Below are 9,689 nucleotides of genomic sequence, written 5' to 3' on the forward strand. Positions count from 1 at the left end.
AATAGATGTACGAGGCTCTATTTTGGATTGCTTGCTATGTTATATCAGCTCAATGATGCTCTTGAAATTGGAGGTCTTTTATTGCATCATATGATGTTGTAACTTGTTTTATGTAAATTTCAGGCTTCAAATAAAGCTACAAAGCCAGAAGCAAGGGCCAATGCCTCAAGTATTGATGTTTCACAAAGCAGCAGTGAGAGTGCATATTGCTCGCATAGGCCCATGGTATCTATTGCTCAACTTAATCCGGCACAAAGAGATTTGGGGGATGCACTCCAAGAGGCAGTTGATATATTTGGGCGGGAAAACAAAGATACTGATGAAATAATTGCCAACACACGCCAAGAGATACATGAATTGAAAAATAGGCAAATTTTGACAGAAAATGTTCTAAAGAATCTCCTATGCACTTGTCATGGTAAGCCAGTTGTGATGTGTCTGGGAATTGAAGGTGTCTAAATAAACTTTGATTCATTTGTTCAGTCAAGTGGACTGCTGATGCCAATGCTGTAATTACTTACTGCTCAAAATTTCGTTCAAAATTTCATGGTCTGTAATAATTGCAAATTTTGTTGTTGTACTAAAATTAGATATGTTCCATGTGGCTGCTGTATTTTGTGTGAAATAATATCCTGTTGTGTACTTCAATTAAACCATAAATCGGCTGCATGCTGAAAATTTGAATCTGAGCGCACGTGTGAACTGTTTTCTGCTCGTAATGCAATAAAGGCTGTTTCTTCGAAGACTATGAACATGGTAGCCCATTAATAATACCTTAATAATTATGCCTGCTAGCAAGATAGATGGTCCTTATTATAGTCAGGCATGCCAACTTGTATGATTAAAAGTCGTTCCTACACATTAAATCTACCATCTGCATTTTTCTCTGTAATAACTTTTCTTTTTACACAACTCAAAACTTGTCATGCTAATATGAAATTCGAGATGGCAAAACATGGGAAAGATAAAGATATCACCAAAAACTCTTTCCTGCGAAATGCTGGGTTTTGAAGCCCAAGTCCAAGTCTTTCTCTGCTCAAGTTTTGGAGGAACAACTCCAAGTAGAACGAGTTGCAACAGCTATGCTAAGAACAAAAGTTGACATGTTGAGATCGAGATTAGAAGCATGTGATGCCCTACTGCACGAGGCCAATCAAGTTCGTTATAATCTCCCAAAGACTAAGAAAATGCCATAGATAATTGGAGATGAACACTACATAGTGAGTACATTGGTCTTGTGAAATGTTTCCTTAGATTATGGCACCTTTCCTACTTTTGTTGGTGGATGCATTTATCTGCGGTTGGGATTAACTTGGTAGTTGTTCCTGTGGATATTATATAAATTAATTGCATAGCCTTTTTCAATCAGTTCAAACTTAAATGGTATCATAGCCAAGGTCTCAAGTTTGAATTGTTGAACGTGTGGTTTAATTTAATCTCAGTCGGGCGGCAAAATCTCCCACCAATCCTGAAATATTTCAAACGCATTTTTGAATTGGATTAAGAAGATAGGGATAGAGATCCAGTGCCCCCACGTTCACAGGGCACAACGTGACCTGAGGCTTCCCATCCACCATTCGTTTCAATCCAACGGCAAGGAAAGCAACAACGTGACCCAATTAATTTCTGCTGAACTGAAGAGCTGCAGTGTTCTCTCGAACCTGAAGAAATAGAGAAGGGAACAGAAGATGATTTCGGTCCGAGCTCATCTGGCCGGGCCAAAAATGCGTCTGGTACACGCTCCAGCGGAGCGACGCATAGTGACTGGGCCGTTCACAGCGACGCAAACATGCCTAAATATGCGCCTCAGATCCGTCGCGCGGACGCTGCATGGACGCGTAAAATGTCCGCTCGCGTCTGGCTGACGTTTCGTTGGGCCCGCCTGGAAGTGACCTAGCGTCGATGCGTCTTCTCAGCGGCGCCGCTTCGGCAGTCCGCAGTCGCGTAAAATGGCGATGCCTCGCGTGGCACGAGCTGTCACCTACCTCTGCGAATGGCGATGCCATGCGTGCTGCGGCCGCCGCGTGCCTCCGACCTATATAAACAGGAGCGCACACATATCATCTCCTCCCACACTAAACAGCGGTGAGTAGGAGGTTGAGCGACATCGGCTAGGTTTTAGTGTGGGAGGAGACGATATGCGTGCACCCCTGTATATATATGTCGGAGGCAGGCGACGGCCGCTGCACGCGTGGCGTCGCCATTCGCAGAGGTAGGTGACGGCGCGCTCCACGCGAGGCATCGCCATTACGCGGCCACAGACTGCCGAAGCGGCGCCCTAAGAAGACGCATCGATGCTGGGTCACTGCCAAGCGGGCCCGACAAAACGTTCGCCAGACGCGAGCGGACACTTTACGCGTCCATGCATCGTCCGCGCGACGGATCCGAGACGCATATTTGGGCATGTTTGCGTCGCTGCGAACGGCCTAGTCACTATGCATCGTCCCACTGGAGTTTGTACCAGACGCATGTTTGGCCCGACCAGATGCGCTCGGAACCGAAATCATCTTCTCTTCCCTTCTCTATTTGTTCAGGTTCGAGAGAACACATCAGCTCTTCAGTTCAGCAGAAATTAATCGGGTCACGTTGTTGCTTTCCTTGCCGTTGGATTGAAACGAATGGTGGATGGGAAGCCTCAGGTCACGCTGCGCCCTGTGAACGTGGGGGCACTGGATCTCTGTCCTGAAGATAGATGATGATCATGGTAGTAACCGGTATTTAATGTGATGATGATTTGATTTTGCACTCGGCCATGAACAGAGGTACTAGTACGGTCTCACATTTTTTTATCATTATAGTTGGACCTTAGCCAAATTCAAAATCTCATAGCGGCAAAACTTCCCGCCCACAAAATACAAAAATTTCACACGCTTCCAAATTCCCATTCTACCCCTGTGGAGATGACAGCAAAGTCGGTTGGTGGGGGGGTCTGCCCGTCATTTTTTGGATCACCACCTCCCTAACCCGGAAACCCTCCCAAAAAAAATTCATTTCCCTCAGACCACCCACCGGAACTTCCCAAGTCCCTCTCTCCCACCTCCACGACCACCGCACCGGAACATCCCCGCCGGACTTCCCTGGCCTACCCGAGGCCTCACGATCCTCGTCATCCGGCTGCCTGCCGGAGCCGCTTCATCGACGCCATCATCAACCGGACCGGATCATCCCCGCCGAACCTCGAAACCATATGCTCATCCAGCAGTCTACCGCAGTCGCTTCAGCTGCGGTATCGTCCACCCCACCGGAGCCGCTTCGCCGGATCCGTCGTCCACCGCATCGGATCTTGCTCACCGACACCGCTGTGCATGAACCGGATCTGCTTCACCGGCGCTGTGCATGATCTAAACTCTTCTACTGTCGCTTTTCTATTGCTTGCCTGCAAGTTCTTGTTTAATCTTGGGGGAACCTGTTTGTGCTAACGACGCGCCGTTACGTTTTTGCAGATGAGATGAGTAACCATGAAGTGTAATGGCCATCTCTCCAACCCCAAGTAGCACATGTTGCGTACTTCATCACCGGATCTATCAACCCCAGGAAGATCTGCTGTGACTCCCACAGAGTGCTTCTCCTAATGTAAGTCCCTTGTTTTAGCGCCATGTTCTGGGTTCAGATGCTTGTTTGTCTGAAGCTATTTTAGTTCATTCCTAGCTATGACCGTAACACCTTGCTATTTTCTAGTTCATTGCTAACTTTAAGCGATTGAACATTTTGGTTTGCATTCCCTGCTCTGTAGATGTAGCCATCATAACTTCTATCTTGCTCAGTCGTTGTTACAAAAAATATAGGTATTATAGTAACATCCTGCTATTATTTAGTTCATGGCCAATTTTAAGTAATTGCACATGTTGGTTCGCATTCCCTGATCTATAGCTTTTGGCATCGTAACTTCTATATTTGGTTTACATTGCCTGCTCTGTAGATCTAGCCATCATAACTTTATCTTGCTCAGTCGTTGTTACAAAAATTATGGCCTGCAACTATGTTGTTTGTGCCAATTTTTTACTCCATGAACATGTTGGCTTGCATTCCCTGTACTACAGGTGATGCCATTGTTTTGTATCTACTTCATTGTAAGCTAACAAAGTAAGGACTTAGTTTGGCGTGCTATCACTCTGCTATCTAGCCTGTAGTACAAATAAACTTGTCATATTACTAGATAATAATTTGCGTGCCATCTTGTTCTTCAAAAGCTGCATTATTGACTTGTTTCTCTGACTTGGCATGACGCTCACATATGGAATGCTGAACATATTGGTTTGCATTCCCTCTTATACAAGTTCACAGGTGATCCCACTATATTCTGTATCTGGTCCATCCTAAGCTCCAGTATTAACTATCCTCTATGTGTTGCTCATTACAAGTTTATATCCCGAAACATCTTGATTTGCATCCCCTTCACTATAAGTTCAGGAGTATTATTTAGTTCATGGCCAAAATGAAGTAATTGCACTTGGCACATGTTGGTTCACATTTCCTCCTCTTTAGCTTTTGCCATCGTAACTTCATCTTGCTCAGTCGTTGTTACAAAATTTATAGCCTGCTACTATGTTTGGTTTACATTCCCTGCTCTGTAGATGTAGCCATCATAACTTCATCTTGCTCAGTCGTTGTTACAAAATTTATAGCCTGCTACTATGTTGTTCATGCCAATTTTGTACTCCCTGAACATGTTGGTTTGCATGGGACTCGACAGTAGTAAGTCTGCTGTTTCATTCTAACATGCTCTGTTATATTGGCTGTTGGTATGCGGCATGCACTCTTTGTTTGCTTATTGTGCGCATTACAATGATCTTGTTATAACGACGAAATGATGACTTCCAAATTCTTTGGCAAACAATATTGTAGTGTATTTGCCTTTCCATTGTTGTTGTCTTAACTTGTAATATCTTTGTTTCAGATATAGGTGCTGCATGGACAACTTAAAAGATTGCCGGATCGCTTCATTGCATTGCTAGGTTTAATTACCATTCAATTTCGCAGGGTTCTGTAATATTTTTTCAAAGCCTTGCAGCTGATGTAATATTTAGTTAGTTTTTATAGTTCTTTCGCGCATTTTTTCTTTGGTGCTTGTGGTAAGTGAGGCTATCCGACAGAAATCAATGCTGCGTAAATATTCTAAGTATCTAAATCACGAATTCCCATCCCTTAAACGGCCCAATTAAGCGAAATCACATATGTGCCGGCCCGCAAAATCCTAAAGCGCCTATTATGCCGGCATATAAACAGCAACTAAACGGGCTGGCCCACTTACTTATTGGGCCAGCCCACTTGATTTATGGTGGACCCCACACACTAATTGGGCCGGCCCACTTACTATAAGGTGGACCCCACAAACTACTGGGCCGGCCCACTAACTAGTTGGGCCAGCCCAATTGCTTTTGTGATGGACCCCACATACTAAATGGGCCGGCCCTTTAAGAGGAAAGTGAGACCCACCTGTGCTTTTGGCCCGGCCCACTATCTTGTTGGGCCGACCTACTTGCTATATGGTGGACCCTACGTTCTAAATGGGCCGGCCCTTTAACAGGAAAGTGGGACCCACCTGTGCTTTTGGCCCAGCCCACTATCTTGTTGGGCCGGCCCACTTGCTACATGGTGGACCCCACATACTAAATGGGCCGGCCCTTTAAGAGGAAAGTGGGACCCACCTGTGTTTTTGGCCCGGCCCACTTGCTATATGGTGGACCCCACATACTAAATGGCCGGCCCTTTAATAGGAAAGTGGGTCCCACCTGTGCTTTTGGCCCGGCCCACTATCTTGTTGGGCCGGCCCACTTGCTATATGGTGGACCCCACATACTAAATGGGCCGGCCCTTTAACAGGAAAGTGGGACCCACCTGTGCTTTTGGCCCGGCCCATTTGATCTAATATGGACCCCACGTACTAAATGGGCCGGCCCGATAGCAGGAAAGTGGGACCCACATGCTAATTGGGTCGGCCCAATAACTTCTTGGGCCGGCCCACTTGCTTTAAGGTGGACCCCACTTGGTAAATGGGCCGGCCCGATAACATGAAAGTGGGTCCCACATGTTTTTGTGGGCCGGCCCTTTTGCCTGTTGACCGGTCAAACGAGTGCATTCGGTCCAGCCCACATGCTTAGTGGGCCGGCCCATTAATCTTTTGACCAGTCAACCTTAGAGGTTAGGCCCGGCCCTCAAACTTAATGGGCCGGCCCGCTTAAGACGTGGCAGGCCTCGTGTGGGCCTACCATCTACCACGGGGTTTCAGCGGTTAACGGCGTCTGCCACGTGGCAGTTTGCATGACGTCAGCAGTCAACGGGCTCCCGGAAACACTTCTGCAACGGTCCGATTTTCCGTGGCGGAAGGGCGCCCAAGCGCGACGGACCGAAAAAAACGTGGTAGGACTTTGCCTGACGCAGTTTCGACAACAGAACCCATATCGTCGGGTTAGGCCCATAGGCGACGAAAAATACCCCTTAGCGGACGATTTTGAGACGTTGTCTATCAGAACTTTTCTTGTAGTGGTTGTACCTTTTCTTGTAGTGGATGGTAATATGGCGACTTTAGCATCGCGAGGTTTACCCATGATGGAGGATTTGCAGGAAACAGTATCAATTCAGGTGAACTTGCAAATAAAGCTATGCTCCCCGGCAACGGCGCCAGAAAATAGTCTTGATGACCCACAAGTATAGGGGATCGCAACAGTCTTCGAGGGAAGTAAAACCCAATTTATTGATTCGACACAAGGGGAGCCAAAGAATATTTGTAAGCCTTAACAACGGAGTTGTCAATTCAGCTGCACCTGGAAACAGACTTGCTCGTAATAGTTTATCAGTAGCAACAGTTTTATAGCAGTAGCAGTAGTGAAATATAAGCAGCAGTGTAATAAAGACAGCAGTAGTGATTATAGTAAACAACAGGATTAAAATACTGTAGGCATAGAGATGGATGAACGGGCGCTGCATGGATTAGATAACTCATGTAATAATCAAGACAAGGCATTTGTAGATAATAATAAAACAGTATCCAAGTACTAAATAACCATAGGCATGTGTTCCGTATATAGTCGTACGTGCTCGCAATGAGAAACTTGCACAACATCTTTTGTCCTACCAGTCGGTGGCAGCCGGGCCTCTAGGGAAACTACTGGTAATTAAGGTACCCCTTTTAATAGAGTACCGGAGCAAAGCATTAACACTCCGTGAACACATGTGATCCTCATATCACAGCCTTCCCCTCCGGTTGTCCCAATTTCTGTCACTTTGGGGCCTCGGGTTCCGGACAGCAATATGTGTATACAACTTGCAGGTAAGATCATAAAACAATGAATATCATCATAAATCAATAACATGTTCAGATCTAAAATCATGGCACTCGAGCCCTAAGTGACAAGCATTAAGCATAACAAGTTGCAACAATATCATATAATTACCAACAACGGATACTAGGCACCATGCCCTAACAATCTTATGGCTATTACATGAACAATCTCATCCAATCCCTACCATCCCCTTCAGCCTACAACGGGAATTTACTCACACATGGATGGGGGAAACATGGATGGTCGATGGAGAGGCGTCGGTGGCGATGATGGCGATAATCTCCTCCAATTCCCCGTCCCGGCAGGGTGCCAGAACGGAGTTTCTGATCCCGAAATAGGGTTTTCGATGGCGGCGGAGTTCTGGATGTCTTCTGGAAAATTGGTCGAACCCCCGTGCGTTTTTAGGTCAAGGGCTTTAAGTAGTCCAAAGGGGAGCGCCGGGGGCTGGCCGAGGTGGCGTCCCCATGTGGCGGCGCGGCCATGGGCCCACCGCGCCGCCACGTGGTGTGCGCGCCTCGTGGCCCCCCTCCGTCATGTCTTCTAGCTCCGTGGGTCTTCTGTAAAATAGGCCCATTGCAATTATTTCCGGGGATTTTCCTGAAAGTTGATTTTCTGCACAAAAATAAGACACCAGGGCAATTCTGCTGAAAACAGCGTTAGTCCGTGTTAGTTGTATACAAAATACACAAATTAGAGGCAAAACAATAGCAAAAGTGTTCGGGAAAGTAGATACGTTTTGGATGTATCATGGGCCGGCGTGTGGGCCGGCAGGCCGGTCGGTCGGCCGGTGATGACCCACAAGTATAGGGGATCGCAACAGTCTTCGCGGGAAGTAAAACCCAATTTATTGATTCGACACAAGGGGAGACAAAGAATACTTGAAAGCCTTAACAGCGGAGTTGTCAATTTAGCTGCACCTAGAAACAGACTTGCTCGCAAGAGTTTATCAGTAGTAACAGTTTTATAGCAGTAGCAGTAGTGAAATAACAGCAGCAGTGGAACAAAGACAGCAGTAGTGGTTATAGTAAACAACAGGATTAAAATACTGTAGGCACAGAGATGGATGACGGGCGTTGCATGGATGAGAGAAACTCATGTAACAATCAAAGTAGGGCATTTGCAGATAATAATAAAACGGTGTCCAAGTACTAAGCAATCCATAGGCATGTGTTCCGTATATAGTCATACGTGCTCGCAATGAGAAACTTGCACAACATCTTTTGTCCTACCAGTCGGTGGCAGCCGGGCCTCTAGGGAATCTACTGGAAATTAAGGTACTCCTTTTAATAGAGTACCGGAGCAAAGCATTCTCCGTGAACACATGTGATCCTCACATCACCGCCTTCCCCTCCGGTTGTCCCAATTTCTGTCACTTTGGGGCCTCGGGTTCCGGACAGCGACATGTGTATACAACTTGCAGGTAAGATCATAAAACAATGCATATCATCATGAAACAATAACATGTTCAGATCTGAGATCATGGCACTCGGGCCCTAGTGACAAGCATTAAGCACAACAAGTTGCAACAATATCATCAAAGTACCAATTAAGGACACTAGGCACTATGCCCTAACAATCTTATGCTATTACATGACCAATCTCATCCAATCCCTACCATCCCCTTCAGCCTACAGCGGGGGAACTACTCACACATGGATGGGGGAAACATGGCTGGTCGATGGATAGGCGTCGGTGGTGATGATGGCGATGATTGATACGTCTCCGATGTATAGATAATTTCTTATGTTCCATGCCACATTATTGATGTTATCTACATGTTTTATGCACACTTTATGTCATATTCGTGCATTTTCTGGAACTAACCTATTAACAAGATGCCGAAGTGCCGATTCTTTGTTCTGCTGTTTTTGGTTTCAGAAATCCTAGTAAGGAAATATTCTCGGAATTGGACGAAATCAAAGCCCAGGGGCCTATTTTTCCACGAAGCTTCCAGAAGTCCGAAGGAGAGACGAAGAGGGGCCACGAGGGGGCCACACCCTAGGGCGGTGCGGCCCCCCCTTGGCCGCGCGGCCCTGTGGTGTGGGGCCCCCGTGCCGCCTCTTGACCTGCCCTTCCGCCTACAAATAGCCTCCGTGACGAAACCCCCAGTACCGAGAGCCATGATACGGAAAACCTTCCAGAGACGCCGCCAACGCCGATCCCATCTCGGGGGATCCAGGAGATCGCCTCCGGCACCCTGCCGGAGAGGGGAATCATCTCCCGGAGGACTCTACGCTGCCATGGTCGCCTCCGGAGTGATGTGTGAGTAGTCTACCCCTGGACTATGGGTCCATAGCAGTAGCTAGATGGTTGTCTTCTCCCCATTGTGCTATCATTGTCGGATCTTGTGAGCTGCCTAACATGATCAAGATCGTCTATCTGTAATTCTATATGTTGCGTTTGTTG

This window comes from Lolium perenne, chromosome 2, assembly GCF_019359855.2.
Source record: "Lolium perenne isolate Kyuss_39 chromosome 2, Kyuss_2.0, whole genome shotgun sequence".
NCBI lineage: Eukaryota > Viridiplantae > Streptophyta > Magnoliopsida > Poales > Poaceae > Lolium > Lolium perenne.